Genomic DNA, 16,490 nt, shown 5'->3' with positions numbered 1-16,490 from the left:
ACTTCCAGAAAATTCTCTACCATATCTGAGAAGATAGAGAGCATGCACCTCTGAAAGGTTGCAGGTGCATTGCACAGACCAAAAGGCATCCTCCTGTAGGCAAACACGCCAGAAGGGCAAGTAAATGCTGTTTTCTCTTGGTCCTGAGGATCTACTGCAATTTGGTTGTAGCCTGAATAGCCATCCAAAAAGCAGTAATAATCATGACCAGCTAGTCTTTCTAGCATTTGGTCTATGAATGGTAAAGGAAAATGATCCTTTCTGGTGGCTGTATTGAGCCTTCTGTAGTCAATACACATACGCCATCCTGTGACTGTTCTTGTAGGAACCAGTTCATTTTTTTCATTATGAACCACTGTCATGCCTCCCTTTTTGGGGACAACTTGGACAGGGCTCACCCAGGGGCTATCAGAAATAGGATAAATAATCCCAGCCTCTAGTAATTTAGTGACCTCTTTCTGCACCACCTCCTTCATGGCTGGATTTAGCCTCCTTTGTGGTTGGACCACTGGTTTGGCATTATCCTCCAACAGGATCTTGTGCATGCATCTAGCTGGGCTAATGCCCTTAAGATCACTTATGGACCACCCAAGAGCTGTCTTGTGTGTCCTTAGCACTTGAATCAGTGCTTCCTCTTCCTGTGGATTTAAAGCAGAGCTTATAATCACTGGAAAAGTGTCACCCTCTCCCAAAAATGCATACTTCAGGGATGGTGGTAGTGGTTTGAGTTCAGGTTTGGGAGGCTTATCCTCCTCCTGAGGAATTTTTCGAAAATTCCTTTGTTTCCTCTGGTTCTTCTTGATCAGGTTGAGCATCTTTGAAGATGTCCTCAAGCTCTGATTCTAGGCTTTTAGTCATATTGATCTCTTCTACCAGAGAGTCAATAATGTCAGCGCCCATGCAGTCATTTGGTGTGTCTGGATGCTGCATAGCTTTTACAGCATTCAACTTGAACTCATCCTCATTGACTCTCAGGGTTACTTCCCCTTTTTGTACATCAATGAGAGTTCGTCCAGTTGCTAGGAAAGGTCTTCCTAGAATGAGAGTTGCACTCTTGTGCTCCTCCATTTCCAGCACCACAAAGTCAGTTGGAAAGGCGAATGGTCCAACTTTGACAATCATATCCTCTATTATGCCTGATGGATATTTAATGGAGCCATCAGCAAGTTGGAGGCATATCCGGGTTGGTTTGACTTCTCCAGTCAACCCAAGCTTTCTGATAGTGGATGCAGGTATTAGATTGATGCTTGCTCCAAGATCACATAGGGCTGTCTTGGTGCAGGCACCTTCTAATGTGCATGGTATCATAAAGCTTCCTGGATCTTGAAGCTTTTCTGGTAAGCTTTTCAGAATGACTGCACTGCATTCTTCAGTGAGAAACACTTTTTCAGTTTCTCTCCAATCCTTCTTATGACTTAAGATTTCTTTCATGAACTTAGCATAAGAAGGTATTTGCTCAAGTGCCTCTGCAAACGGAATCTTTATTTCAAGAGTCCTTAGATAGTCTGCAAAGCGGGCAAATTGCTTATCCTGTTCCGCTTGGCGGAGTTTTTGAGGATAAGGCATCTTGGCTTTATAGTCTTCAACCTTAGATGCTGCAGGTTTATTCCTTACAGAAGTGGTTGAAGAAGCCTTGTTAGAGGGATTACTGTCAGCACTCTCAGGTGTCTGATCTTCCCTTGGCGTCTGAACGCCAGGATTGGGTGGAAAATGGGCGTTTAACGCCAACTTTTCCCCCTTTTCTGGCGTTTGAACGCCAGAACTGGGCAAGGAATGGGCGTTTAACGCCAACTTTCCTTCCCTCTCTGGCGTTTGAACGCCAAAAGTATTCCTCTCTGGGCTCTTACTGTCCTCAGAGGGATTTTGAACAGTGGGTTGGTTATCCTCTGTCAATTGTTCCTTATTTGGCCTTTTGCTCTTTTGAGCAGTGTTATTCAGTGTCTTCCCACTCCTCAGTTGAACTGCTTGACATTCCTCTGTTATCTGTTTAGATATTTGCTGTTTTGCTTGATTCAACTGCAGTTCTATGTTCTTGTTAGCAACTTTAGTTTCATGGAGCATCTCTTTTAATTCTGCTAACTGTTCTGTCATCAGGAGCAATTGTTGATTAAGCTCAATCATCTGTTCTTGAGGATTAGGGTCAGTGACTACTGTCATGACTTCCTCTTTTGGAGAGAACTCATTGCTAGAGTACAAATATTGATTTCTAGCAACAGTGTCTATAAACTCTTGAGCTTCTTCAATTGTCTTCCTCATGTGGATAGATCCACCAGCTGAATGGTCTAAAGACATCTGAGCTTTTTCTGTAAGCCCATAGTAAAAGATGTCTAACTGTACCCACTCTGAAAACATTTCAGAGGGGCATTTTCTTAGCATACCTCTATACCTCTCCCAGGCATTATAAAGGGATTCATTATCCTCTTGTTTAAAGCCTTGGATGTCCAGCCTTAGCTGTGTCATCCTCTTTGGAGGGTAAAAGTGATTCAGGAATTTGTCTGATAACTGTTTCCATGTCTTTATGCTTGCTGTAGGTTGGTTATTCAACCATCTCTTAGCTTGATCTTTTACAGCAAATGGAAACAACAATAGTCTGTAGACATCCTGATCCACCTCTTTATCATGTACTGTGTCAGCAATTTGTAAGAACTGTGCCAGAAACTCAGTAGGCTCTTCCTGAGGAAGACCGGAATACTGGCAATTTTGCTGCACTATGATAATGAGTTGAGGGTTTAGCTCAAAGCTGCTTGCTTTGATGGGAGGTGTACAGATGCTACTCTCATATGCAGCTGTAATGGGGTTAGCATATGACCCCAGAGTCCTTCTGGACTGATCAATCCCACTTAGGTCCATGATGGATAAAGGGAAATGATATGGATTGCAAGTAGATAATTTTTTTTTTGAATTAACCGAAAAAAAAATAAAAATAAAATAAAATAAAACAAAAGGAAAATAAAATAAAAATTCGAAAATTAAAAGAAAATAAGATCAAAGCAAATTGTAAACTGAATCAATCAGTTAATTAAAAAGATTTTGAGATTAGCAATTAGAAAGATATGATTGAAAAATTTTTATGAAAAAGATTTGATTTTTGAAAGGAGGAAAGAGAAAAACAACAAAATGACACCAAACTTAAAATTTTTAGAAAATCAAACACTAATTTTTCGAAAATTTTAAGGGAAAAACACAAAGAGGACACCAAACTTAGAATTTTTACGGATCAAAAAGGGACTAAGGACATGCAAAATCGAAAATTAAAAGAAAAACAAAAGCATGCAATTGACACCAAACTTAAAATATGAAACTAGACTCAACTAAAAGACTCTAAACCAACAAAAATAAAACAGTCCTAATCTAAGCAACAAGATAAACCGTCAGTTGTCCAAACTCGAACAATCCCCGGCAACGGCGCCAAAAACTTGGTGCACGAAATTGCAATCACACTTTTGCAATCCCGCACAACTAACCAGCAAGTGCACTGGGTCGTCCAAGTAATACCTTACGTGAGTAAGGGTCGATCCCACGGAGATTGTCGGATTGAAGCAAGCTATGGTTATCTTGTAAATCTTAGTCAGGATATCAGAAATTATCAGGATTGATTATGAAAAGCAAAAGAACATGAATTAAGTACTTGTTTTGCAGTAATGGAGAATAGGTTGGGGTTTTGGAGATGCTCCATCTTTTGAATCTCTGCTTTCCTACTGTCTTCTTCTTCAAGCACGCAAGGCTCCTTCCATGGCAAGCTGTATGCAAGGGTTTCACCGTTGTCAGTGGCTACCTCCCATCCTCTCAGTGGAAATGTTCAACGCACCCTGTCACGGCACGGCTATCCATCTGTCGGTTCTCAATCAGGCCGGAATAGAATCCAATGATTCTTTTGTGTCTGTCACTAACGCCCCGCCTTCAGGAGTTTGAAGCTCGTCACAGTCATTCAATCATTGAATCCTACTCAGAATACCACAGACAAGGTTTAGACCTTCCGGATTCTCTTGAATGCCGCCATCAGTTCTAGCTTATACCACGAAGATTCCGGTTAAAGAATCCAAGAGATATCTACTTAATCTAAGGTAGAATGGAGGTGGTTGTCAGGCACACGTTCATAGTTGAGAATGATGATGATTGTCACGGATCATCACATTCATCCGATTTAAGAACAAGTGATATCTTAGAATGGAAGCAAGCATGATTGAATGAAAAACAGTAGTAATTGCATTAATCCATCAAGACACAGCAGAGCTCCTCACCCCCAACCATGGGGTTTAGAGACTCATGCCGTGGAGAGTACACAAAGAAACGTGTAAAGTGTCATGAGGTACAGATACAATGTCAAAAGATCATATTAATAGTAAACTAGTAACCTAGGGTATACAGAAATGAGTAAATGACGTAAAAATCCACTTCTGGGTCCACTTAATGTGTGCTTGGGCTGAGCATTGAAGCTTTCATGTGTAGAGACTTTTTCTGGAGTTAAACGCCAGCTTTTATGCCAGTTTGGGCGTTTAACTCCAAGTTTTATGCCAGTTCCAGCGTTAAACGCTGGAAATTCTGAGGCTGTTTTGCCACGCCGGTTTGGGCCATCAAATCTCGAGCAAAGTATGGACTATTATATATTGCTGGAAAGCCCAGGATGTCTACTTTCCAATGCCGTTGAGAGCGCGCCAATTGGGCTTCTGTAGCACCAGAAAATTCACTTCGAGTGCAGGGAGGTCAGAATCCAACAGCATCTGCAGTCCTTCTCAGTCTCTGAATCAGATTTTTGCTCAGGACCCTCAATTTCATCCAGAAAATACCTGAAATCACAGAAAAACACACAAACTCATTGTAAAGTCCAGAAAAGTTAATTTTAACTCAAAAACTAATAAAAATATACTAAAAACTAACTAGATCATACTAAAAACATACTAAAAACAATGCCAAAAAGCGTATAAATTATTCGCTCATCAGACCGACATGATGAAGTCGGCCTCCCACAAACAAGTTATAAAAAGTAATCCCTAAAAGAGACCCGACAAAGGTCCAAAAAAAGAGGATTACCAGAAATAACGTAGAAGATGCCGACATGATGAAGTTGGCCCCCCGCAAACAAAGTTATAAAAGTAATCCTTAAGAAAGACCTAACAAAGGTACAAACCAAATGGATTACTCTAGACCGAAGTAGGGAAGTCGACATACAAGTTGGACCCAAACATCCAAAACCTCAAAATCAAGTCACAAGTATGAAAATACAGAGGCAATCACAAGAGGTCAGACAACAAGGCTCCGACATCCCAAAAAGGTACTAGACAGATGCAGACAAACATGTTATGAAAGGAAACGAAGTTATAATATCAACAAGGCTCAGAGAGACCACCCAAAGTCGACCTCAAAGAAGCCTAAGAAAATACTTTGTTTTTCCCAAAATAAAGTAGCTAACAGCAAAGCAACTAAAAGTGTTCAGAGAACAAAATAACAAAACCACAAAACAAAAAGAGTTTGAAGACCCACAGATCGGGTGGTGCACGAAATTGCAATCACACTTTTGCAACTCCGCACAACTAACCAGCAAGTGCACTGGGTCGTCCAAGTAATACCTTGCGTGAGCAAGGGTCGATCCCACGGAGATTGTCGGCTTGAAGCAAGCTATGGTTATCTTGTAAATCTTAGTCAGGATATCAGAAATTATCAGGATTGGTTGTGAAAAAGAACAAAAGAACATGAAATGATTACTAGTTTTGCAGTAATGGAGAATAGGTTGAGGTTTTGGAGATGCTCCATCTTCTGAATCTCTGCTTTCCTACTGTCTTCTTCTTCAAACACGCAAGGCTCCTTCCATGGCAAGCTGTATGTAGGGTTTCACCGTTGTCAATGGCTACCTCCCATCCTCTCAGTGAAAATGTTCCTATGCTCTGTCACAGCATGGCTAATCATCTGTCGGTTCTCGGCCAGGCCGGAATAGAATCCAATGATTCTTTTGCGTCTGTCACTAACGCCCCACCTGCTAGGAGTTTGAAGCACGTCACAGTCATCCAATCATTGAATCCTACTCAGAATACCACAGACAAGGTTTAGACCTTCCGGATTCTCTTGAATGCCGCCATCAGTTCTAGCTTATACCACGAAGATTCCGGTTAAAGAATCCAAGAGATAACTACTTAATCTAAGGTAGAACGGAGGTGGTTGTCAGGCACACATTCATAGTTGAGAATGATGATGATTGTCACGGATCATCACATTCATCCGGGTTAAGAACAAGTATTATCTTAGAATGGAAGCAAGCATGATTGAATGAGAAAAAGTAGTAATTGCATTAATCCACCAAGACACAGCAGAGCTCCTCACCCCCAACCATGGGGTTTAGAGACTCATGCCGTGGAAGATACACAAAGAAAACGTGTAAAGTGTCATGAGGTACAGATACAATGTCAAAAGATCCTATTAATAGTAAACTAGTAACCTAGGGTATACAGAAATGAGTAAATGACGTAAAAATCCACTTCTGGGTCCACTTGGTGTGTGCTTGGGCTGAGCAATGAAGCATTTTCGTGTAGAGACCTTTTATGGAGTTAAACGCCAGCGTTTATGCCAATTTGGGCGTTTAACTCCAAGTTTTATGCCAGTTCCAGCGTTAAACGCTGGAATTTCTGAGGCTGATTTGCCACGCCGGTTTGGGCCATCAAATCTTGGGCAAAGTATGGACTATCATATATTGCTGGAAAGCCCAGGATGTCTACTTTCCAATGCCGTTGAGAGCGCGCCAATTGGGCTTTTGTAGCTCCAGAAAATCCACTTTGAGGGCAGGGAGGTCAGAATCCAACAGCATCTGCAGTCCTTTTCAGTCTCTGAATCAGATTTTTGCTCAGGACCCTCAATTTCAGCCAGAAAATACCTGAAATCACAGAAAAACACACAAACTCATAGTAAAGTCCAGAAAAGTGAATTTTAACTAAAAACTAATAAAAATATACTAAAAACTAACTAAAATATACTAAAAACATACTAAAAACAATGCCAAAAAGCGTACAAATTATCTGCTCATCACAACACCAAACTTAAATTGTTGCTTGTCCCCAAGCAACTGAAAATCAAGATAGGATAAAAAGAAGAGAATATACTATAGACTCCAAAATATCAAGGAAACATAGCTCCAATTAGATGAGCGGGACTAGTAGCTTTTTGCCTCCGAACAGTTTTGGCACCTCACTCTATCCCTTGAAGTTCAGAATGATTGGCATCTATAAGAACTCAGAACTCAGATAGTGTTATTGATTCTCTTAGTTGAGTATAATGATTCTTGAACATAGCTAGTGTATGAGTCTTGGCTGTGGCCCAAAGCACTCTGTCTTCCAGTATTACCACCGGATACATACATGCCACAGACACATAATTGGGTGAACCTTTTCAGATTGTGACTCAGCTTTGCTAAAGTCCCCAATTAGAGGTGTCCAGGGTTCTTAAGCACACTCTTGTTGCCTTGGATCACAACTTTATTTCTTTCTTTTTCTTTTTTTTCTCTCTTTTTTTTTCGAAATTTTTTTTTGTATCCACTGCTTTTTCTTGCTTCAAGAATCAATCTAATGATTTTTAGATCCTCAATAACAGTTCTCTTTTTCCTCATTCTTTCAAGAGCCAACAATTTTAACATTCTCAAAACAACAAGTTCAAAAGACATATGCACTGTTCAAGCATTCATTCAGAAAACAAAAAGTATTGTCACCACATCAAACTAATTCAACTAGTTTCAAGGATAAATTTCGAAATCCTGTACTTCTTGTTCTTTTGTGATTAAAGCATTTTTCATTTAAGAGAGGTGATGGATTCATAGGACATTCATAGCTTTAAGGCATAAAATTTCAATTTTATTAACTATGAATTAAGAACAAGGCTCAAAGATAAATATAAGATGAGACTAAAAAAATTAAAAATAGAAAACAAAACAAAAAAAATGCAAAAACATAGGCTCCTAATGATAGAGTTTTTCACAGAGTTAGGACTCAACAACCTTGATTTTGAGAAGTGGATGCTCCCTCAGCTTTGAGAGGAGAACTTTTGGCGTTTCATCTCTTGGAGTTCACGCCCCTGCTTCTCTTGTTCCTTCAGCAATTTGCAGAGCATGCAGTTCTGATTCTGCTGTTCTTCCTTCAGTTGCTCCATAGTCTCTTGCAATTTGGTAATAGATGCTTCTAGGCTGGTCCAGTAGTCAATTCTTGGGAATTCAGGGAGGAATTCCTGCGCCCTCCTCTTGATAGAGTTGTCTTGCATTTGTCCTTCCATTAACTTCTTGGTGATTGGGTGTTCAATGGGTATGAACTCATCTACTCCCATCTTCACCCCAGCCTCTTTACAGAGCAAGGAAATCAAGCTTGGGTAAGCTAATTTGGCTTCAGTGGAATTCTTATTTGCAATTGTGTAGATCTCACAAGCAATCCCATGATGAACCTCCACTTCTTTTCCAAGCATAATGCAATGAATCATCTCTGCTCTCTTGATGGTGACCTCAGAACGGTTGCTAGTGGGCAATATGGAACGCCCAATAAAGTCTAGCCAACCTCTTGCAATTGGTTTGAGGTCTCCCCTCTTGAGTTGGTTTGGGACACCCTTTGAATTGGTTATCCACTTAGTTCCAGGGAGGCATATGTCCTCTAGAACTTGATCCAACCCTTTATCTGCTCTCACCATCCTCCTATTAAAGGAATCAGGATCATCTTGCAGTTGAGGTAGTTTGAAGATTTCTCTTATTTTGTCCAGATGGAAGTACATAACTTTCCCTCTGACCATGGTTCTGTAGGTATGGTAAGCAGTTCCAGTCATTCTCTGCTTATCTGTTAGCCACAGATTTGAGTAGAATTCCTGAACCATGTTCCTTCCAACCTTTATTTCAGGATTGGTTAGAACTTCCCATCCTCTGTTTCAAATTTGCTCTTGGATCCCCGGATATTCATCTTCTTTTAGATCAAATTTAACTTCCGGGATCACTGACCTCAGACCCATTATTTTGTGATAATGGTCTTCATGTTCTTTGGTTAAGAACTTCTCTTGATTCCAAAGATTCTTTGGATTATTCTCTTTCTTTCCTCTTAAATTGGTTTGTTTTCCCTTAGGAGCCATGATCTTGATGAATCTTGGCTTAGTGATCACGGAAAAGCACACCAAACTTAGAGGTTTGCTTGTCCTCAAGCAAAAGAAAAGAAAGAAGAGAGAGAGAGAGGAAGAGGAAATTCGAATGGTGTGGTGGAAAGAGGGATCCAAACGTGTATTTATAAGGTGGGGAGGGGAGTTTTCGAAAAAAAAGAGAAATTTGAAAGGAGATTTGAGAAGATATGGAAAGAAATTGAATAAAGGGTGATTTTTTTTGAACAAAATTTGGGAATGATTTGAAGAGTGATTTTAGATATTTGAAAATTTGAAAGTGAATGATGAGAGATTGAAATGTATTTTTGCAGAAAAATATGGGTAAGAAAGGGAAAGTTTGAAAAAATTTGATTTGAAAACAAAATTGTGGTCCCCCCACCTTTCTGACGTTAAACGCCCAGAATGGCACCCATTCTGGCGTTTAACGCCCATTTGGTGCCCCTTTTGGGCGTTTAACGCCCAGCCAGGTGCCCTGGCTGGCGTTAAACGCCAGAAATCCTTTATCACTGGGCGTTTTTCTGAACGCCCAGGATGCTGCACACCTGGTGTTAAACGCCCAGAATGGTGGCCATTCTGGCGTTTAACGCCCAAAATGGCACCATTCCTGGCGTTAAACGCCCAGAATGGTACCCATTCTGGCGTTTAACGCCCAAAATGCCCCTTACTGGCGTTTTTTCGCCAGTAAGCTCTTTTTTTCTGCTTTTTGAGCTGAATCCTTCTGTAACTCTGTGAATTCCTTCATTTTTGATACTTGCCTCTGTAAGAACAATTCATACAATCTCCTAATGACTGGGTTGCCTCCCAGCAAGCGCTTCTTTACTGTCTTTAGCTGGACCTTTACTGAGAATCACTCAAGTCTTAGTTTTGAGCATTCCTGCTCAAAATTGCCTTCAAGATAATGCTTGATTCTCTGTCCATTAACAATGAACTTTTTGTTAGAATCCATATCCTGAAGCTCAACATATCCATATGGTGATACTCCTGTAATCACATACGGACCCCTCCACCGGGATTTGAGTTTTCCTGGAAACAGTCTGAGCCTAGAGTTGAAGAGCAGAACTTTTTGTCCTGGCTCAAAGACTCTGGTTGACAACTTCTTGTCATGCCATTTCTTTGCCTTTTCCTTATAAATTTTTGCATTTTCAAAGGCATTGAGTCTGAACTCCTCTAGCTCATTTAGCTGGAGCAATCTTTTTTCACCAGCTAACTGAGCATCCATGTTTAGGAATCTGGTTGCCCAGTAGGCTTTATGTTCCAGTTCCACGGGCAGATGACAGGCCTTCCCATACACCAGTTGGTATGGAGAGGTTCCTATAGGAGTCTTGAATGCTGTTCTGTATGCCCACAGAGCATCATCCAAGCTCTTTGCCCAATCCTTTCTTCGGGCTATCACAGTCCGTTCCAGGATTCTTTTTAGCTCTCTGTTAGAGATCTCAGCCTGCCCATTTGTCTGTGGATGATACGGAGTTGCCACTTTGTGGCTAATTCCATATCTAACCATAGCAGAGTATAGCTGTCTATTGCAGAAATGGGTGCCCCATGAAGTCAATGCCCCATACATCAAACAACTCTATCTCTAATATCCCTTGTTGAGGCATGGCATATCCGTGAGGCAAGTTACCAGCTCTTTGGCAACTGTCACAGTTACGCACAAACTCTCGGGAATCTTTATAGAGAGTAGGCCAGTAGAAGCCACATTGGAGGACTTTAGTGGCTGTTCGCTCACTTCCAAAATGTCCTCCATATTGTGATCCATGGCAATGCCATAGGATCCTTTGTGCTTCTTCTCTGGGTACACATCTGCGGATCACTCCGTCAGCACATCTCTTAAAGAGATATGGTTCATCCCAGAGGTAGTACTTGGCATCTGAAATTAATTTCTTTCTTTGCACGCTGCTGTACTCCTTGGGTATGAACCTCACAGCTTTATAATTTGCAATATCTGCAAACCATGGAGCTTCCTGAATGGCAAAGAGTTGCTCATCTGGGAAAGTCTCAGAGATCTCAGTAGAAGGGAGGGACGCCCCAGCTACTGGTTCTATCCGGGACAGATGGTCAGCTACTTGGTTCTCTGTCCCTTTTCTGTCTCTTATTTCTATATCAAACTCTTGCAGAAGCAACACCCATCTGATAAGCCTGGGTTTTGAATCCTGCTTTGTGAGTAAGTATTTAAGAGCAGCATGGTCAGTGTACACAACCACTTTGGATCCCACTAGATAGGATCTAAACTTGTCAATGGCATAAACCACTGCAAGTAACTCTTTTTCTGTGGTTGTGTAGTTCTTCTGTGCGTCATTTAGAACACGGCTAGCATAATAAATGACGTGCAGAAGCTTGTTATGCCTCTGTCCCAACACTGCACCAATGGCATGGTCACTGGCATCACACATTAATTCAAATGGCAATGTCCAATCTGGTGCAGAGATGACTGGTGCTGTGACCAGCTTAGCTTTCAGGGTCTCAAATGCCTGCAGACACTGTGTGTCAAACACAAATGGTGTGTCAGCAGCTAACAGGTTACTCAGAGGTTTTGCAATTTTCAAAAAATCCTTTATAAACCTTCTGTAGAATCCTGCATGCCCCAGAAAGCTTCTGATTGCCTTAACATTGGCAGGTGGTGGTAATTTTTCAATTACCTCTACCTTTGCCTTATCCACCTCTATTCCCCTGCTTGAAATCTTGTGCCCAAGGACAATTCCTTCAGTCACCATAAAGTGACATTTCTCCCAGTTTAAAACCAGGTTAGTCTCTTGGCACCTTTTCAGGACAAGTGCTAAGTGGTTAAGACAGGAGCTGAATGAGTCTCCGTATACTGAGAAGTCATCCATGAAGACTTCCAGAAATTTCTCTACCATATCTGAGAAGATAGAGAGCATGCACCTCTGAAAGGTTGCAGGTGCATTGCACAGACCAAAAGGCATCCTTCTGTAGGCAAACACGCCAGAAGGGCAAGTAAATGTTGTTTTCTCTTGGTCCTGAGGGTCTACTGCAATTTGGTTGTAGCCTGAATAGCCATCCAAAAAGCAGTAATAATCATGACCAGCTAGTCTTTCTAGCATTTGGTCTATGAATGGTAAAGGAAAATGATCCTTTCTGGTGGCTGTATTGAGCCTTCTGTAGTCAATAGACATACGCCACCCTGTGACTGTTCTTGTAGGAACCAGTTCATTTTTTTCATTATGAACCACTGTCATGCCTCCCTTTTTGGGGACAACTTGGACAGGGCTCACCCAGGGGCTATCAGAAATAGGATAAATAATCCCAGCCTCTAGTAATTTAGTGACCTCTTTCTGCACACCTCCTTCATGGCTGGATTTAGCCTCCTCTGTGGTTGGACCACTGGTTTGGCATTATCCTCCAACAGGATTTTGTGCATGCATCTAGCTGGGCTAATGCCTTTAAGGTCACTTATGGACCACCCAAGAGCTGTCTTGTGTGTCCTTAACACTTGAATCAGTGCTTCCTCTTCCTGTGAATTTAAGGCAGAGCTTATAATCACTGGAAAAGTTTCACCCCTCCCAGAAATCTATATTTCAGGGATGGTGGTAGTGGTTTGAGTTCAGGTTGGGAGGTTTATCCTCCTTTGCTTCCTCTAGTTCTTCTTGATCAGGCTGAGCATCCTTGAAGATGTCTTCAAGCTCTGATTCTAGGCTTTCAGCCATATTGATCTCTTCTACTAGAGAGTCAATAATGTCAGCGCCCATGCAGTCATTTGGTGTGTCTGGATGCTGCATGGCTTTTACAGCATTTAACTTGAACTCATCCTCATTGACTCTCAAGGTTACTTCCCTTTTTGTACATCAATGAGAGTTCGTCCAGTTGCTAGGAAAGGTCTTCCTAGAATAAGAGTTGCACTCTTGTGCTCCTCCATTTCCAGCACCACAAAGTCAGTTGGAAAGGCGAATGACCCAACCTTGACAATCATATCCTCTATTATGCCTGATGGATATTTAATGGAGCCATCAGCAAGTTGGAGGCATATCCGGGTTGGTTTGACTTCTCCAGTCAACCCAAGCTTTCTGATAGTGGATGCAGGTATTAGATTGATGCTTGCTCCAAGATCACATAGGGCTGTCTTGGTGCAAGCACCCTCTAATGTGTATGGTATCATAAAGCTTCCTGGATCTTGAAGCTTTTCTGGTAAGCTCTTTAGTATGACTGCACTGCATTCTTCAGTGAGAAACACTTTTTCAGTTTCTCTCCAATCCTTCTTATGACTTAAGATTTCTTTCATGAACTTAGCATAAGAAGGTATTTGCTCAAGTGCCTCTGCAAACGGAATCTTTATTTCAAGAGTCCTTAGATAGTCTGCAAAGCGGGAAAATTGCTTATCCTGTCCGCTGGCGGCTTTTTGAGGATAAGGCATCTTGGCTTTATATTCTTCAACCTTAGATGCTGCAGGTTTATTCCTTACAGAAGTGGTTGAAGAAGCCTTGTTAGAGGGATTACTGTCAGCACTCTCAGGTGTCTGATCATCCCTTGGCGTATGAACGCCAGGATTGGGTGGAAATGGGCGTTTAACGCCAACTTTTCCCCCTTTTCTGGCGTTTGAACGCCATAACTGGGCAAGGAATGGGCGTTTAACGCCAGCTTTCCTTCCTCTCTGGCGTTTGAACGCCAATAACATTCCTCTCCGGGCTCTTACTGTCCTCAGAGGGATTTTGAACAGTGGTTTGGTTGTCCCTGTCAATTGTTCATTGTTTGGCTTTTTGCTACCTTGAGCAGTGTTATTCAGTGTCTCCCACTCCTTAGTTGAACTGCTTGACATTCCTCTGTTATCTGTTTAGATATTTGCTATTTTGCTTGATTCAACTGCAGTTCTATGTTCTTGTTAGCAACTATAGTTTCATAGAGCATCTCTTTAAATTCTGCTAACTGTTCTGTCATCAGGAGCAATTGTTGATTAAGCTCAATCATCTGTTCTTGAGGATTAGTGTCAGTGACTATTGTCATGACTCCTCTTTTGGAGAGAACTCATTGCTAGAGTACAAATATTGATTTCTAGCAACAGTGTCTATAAGCTCTTAAGCTTCTTCAATTGTCTTCCTCATGTGGATAGATCCACCAGCTGAGTGATCTAAAGACATCTGAGCTTTTTCTGTGAGCCCGTAGTAGAAGATGTCTAGCTGTACCCACTCTGAAAACATTTCGGAGGGGCATTTCTTAGCATACCTCTATACCTCTCCCAGGCATTATAAAGGGATTCATTATCCTCTTGTTTAAAGCCTTGGATGTCCAGCCTTAGCTGTGTCATCCTCTTTGGAGGGTAAAAGTGATTCAGGAATTTGTCTGATAACTGTTTCCATGTCTTTATGCTTGCTGTAGGTTGGTTATTTAACCACCTTTTAGCTTGATCTTTACAGCAAATGGAAACAGTAATAGTCTGTAGACATCCTGATCCACCTCTTTATCATGTACTGTGTCAGCAATTTGTAAGAATTGTGCCAGAAACTCAGTAGGTTCTTCCTGTGGAAGACCGGAATACTGGCAATTTTGCTGCACTATGATAATGAGTTGAGGATTTAGCTCAAAGCTGCTTGCTTTGATGGGAGGTGTACATATGCTACTCCCATATGCAGCTGTAATGGGTTACATATGACCCCAGAGTCCTTTTGGACTGATCAATTCCACTTAGATCCATAATGGATTGCATAGATATATTTATTTTATTTTTTTTTTGAATTAAACGAAAAAAAATAAAATAAAATAAAGGAAATTAAGATAAAAATTCGAAAATCAAAAAGAAAATAAGATCAAAGCAAACTGAGACTGAATATTAGTTAATTAAAAAGATTTTGAAAAGAGCAATTAAAAGATATGATTGAAAAATTTTATGAAAAAGATTTGATTTTTGAAAGAGGAAAGAGAAAAACAACAAAATGACACCAAACTTAAAATTTTTAGAAAATCAAACACTAATTTTTCGAAAATTTTTAAGGAAAAACACAAAGAGGACACCAAACTTAGAATTTTTAAAGATCAAAAGGAGACTAAAAACATGCAAATTCAAAAATTAAGAGAAAAACAAAAGCATGCATTGACACCAAACTTAAAATATGAAACTAGACTCAACTAAAAGACTCTAAACCAACAAAAAAATAGTCCTAATCTAAGCAACAAGATAAGCCGTCAGTTGTCCAAACTCGAACAATCCCGGCAACGGCGCCAAAACTTGGTGCACGAAATTGCAATCACACTTTTGCAACTCCGCACAACTAACCAGCAAGTGCACTGGGTCGTCCAGTAATACCTTGCGTGAGCAAGGGTCGATCCCACGGAGATTGTCGGCTTGAAGCAAGCTATGGTTATCTTGTAAATCTTAGTCAGGATATCAGAAATTATCAAGATTGGTTGTGAAAAAGAACAAAGAACATGAAATGATTACTAGTTTTGCAGTAATGGAGAATAGGTTGAGGTTTTGGAGATGCTCCATCTTCTGAATCTCTGCTTTCCTACTGTCTTCTTCTTCAACACGCAAGGCTCCTTCCATGGCAAGCTGTATGTAGGGTTTCACCGTTTGTCAATGGCTACCTCCCATCCTCTCAGTGAAAATGTTCCTATGCTCTGTCACAGCATGGCTAATCATCTGTCGTTCTCGGTCAGGCCGGAATAGAATCCAATGATTCTTTTGCGTCTGTCACTAACGCCCGCCTGCTAGGAGTTTGAAGCACGTCACAGTCATTCAATCATTGAATCCTACTCAGAATACCACAGACAAGGTTTAGACCTTCCGGATTCTCTTGAATGCCGCCATCAGTTCTAGCTTATACCACGAAGATTCCGGTTAAAGAATCCAAGAGATAACTACTTAATCTAAGGTAGAACGGAGGTGGTTGTCAGGCACACGTTCATAGTTGATAATGATGATGATTGTCACGGATCATCACATTCATCCGGGTTAAGAACAAGTATTATCTTAGAATGGAAGCAAGCATGATTGAATGAGAAAAAGTAGTAATTGCATTAATCCACAAGACACAGCAGAGCTCCTCACCCCCAACCATGGGGTTTAGAGACTCATGCCGTGGAAGATACACAAAGAAAACGTGTAAAGTGTCATGAGGTACAGATACAATGTCAAAAGATCCTATTAATAGTAAACTAGTAACCTAGGGTATACAGAAATGAGTAAATGACGTAAAAATCCACTTCTGGGTCACTTGGTGTGTGCTTGGGCTGAGCAATGAAGCAGTTTCGTGTAGAGACCTTTCTGGAGTTAAACGCCAGCTTTTATGCCAGTTTGGGCGTTTAACTCCAAGTTTTATGCCAGTTCCAGCGTTAAAACGCTGGAATTTCTGAGGCTGATTTGCCACGCCGGTTTGGGCCATCAAATCTTGGGGCAAAGTATGGACTATCATATATTGCTGGAAAGCCCAGGATGTCTA

This window comes from Arachis hypogaea, chromosome 3, assembly GCF_003086295.3.
Source record: "Arachis hypogaea cultivar Tifrunner chromosome 3, arahy.Tifrunner.gnm2.J5K5, whole genome shotgun sequence".
Classification (NCBI taxonomy): Eukaryota; Viridiplantae; Streptophyta; class Magnoliopsida; order Fabales; family Fabaceae; genus Arachis; species Arachis hypogaea.
This window is presented reverse-complemented; position numbering follows the sequence as displayed.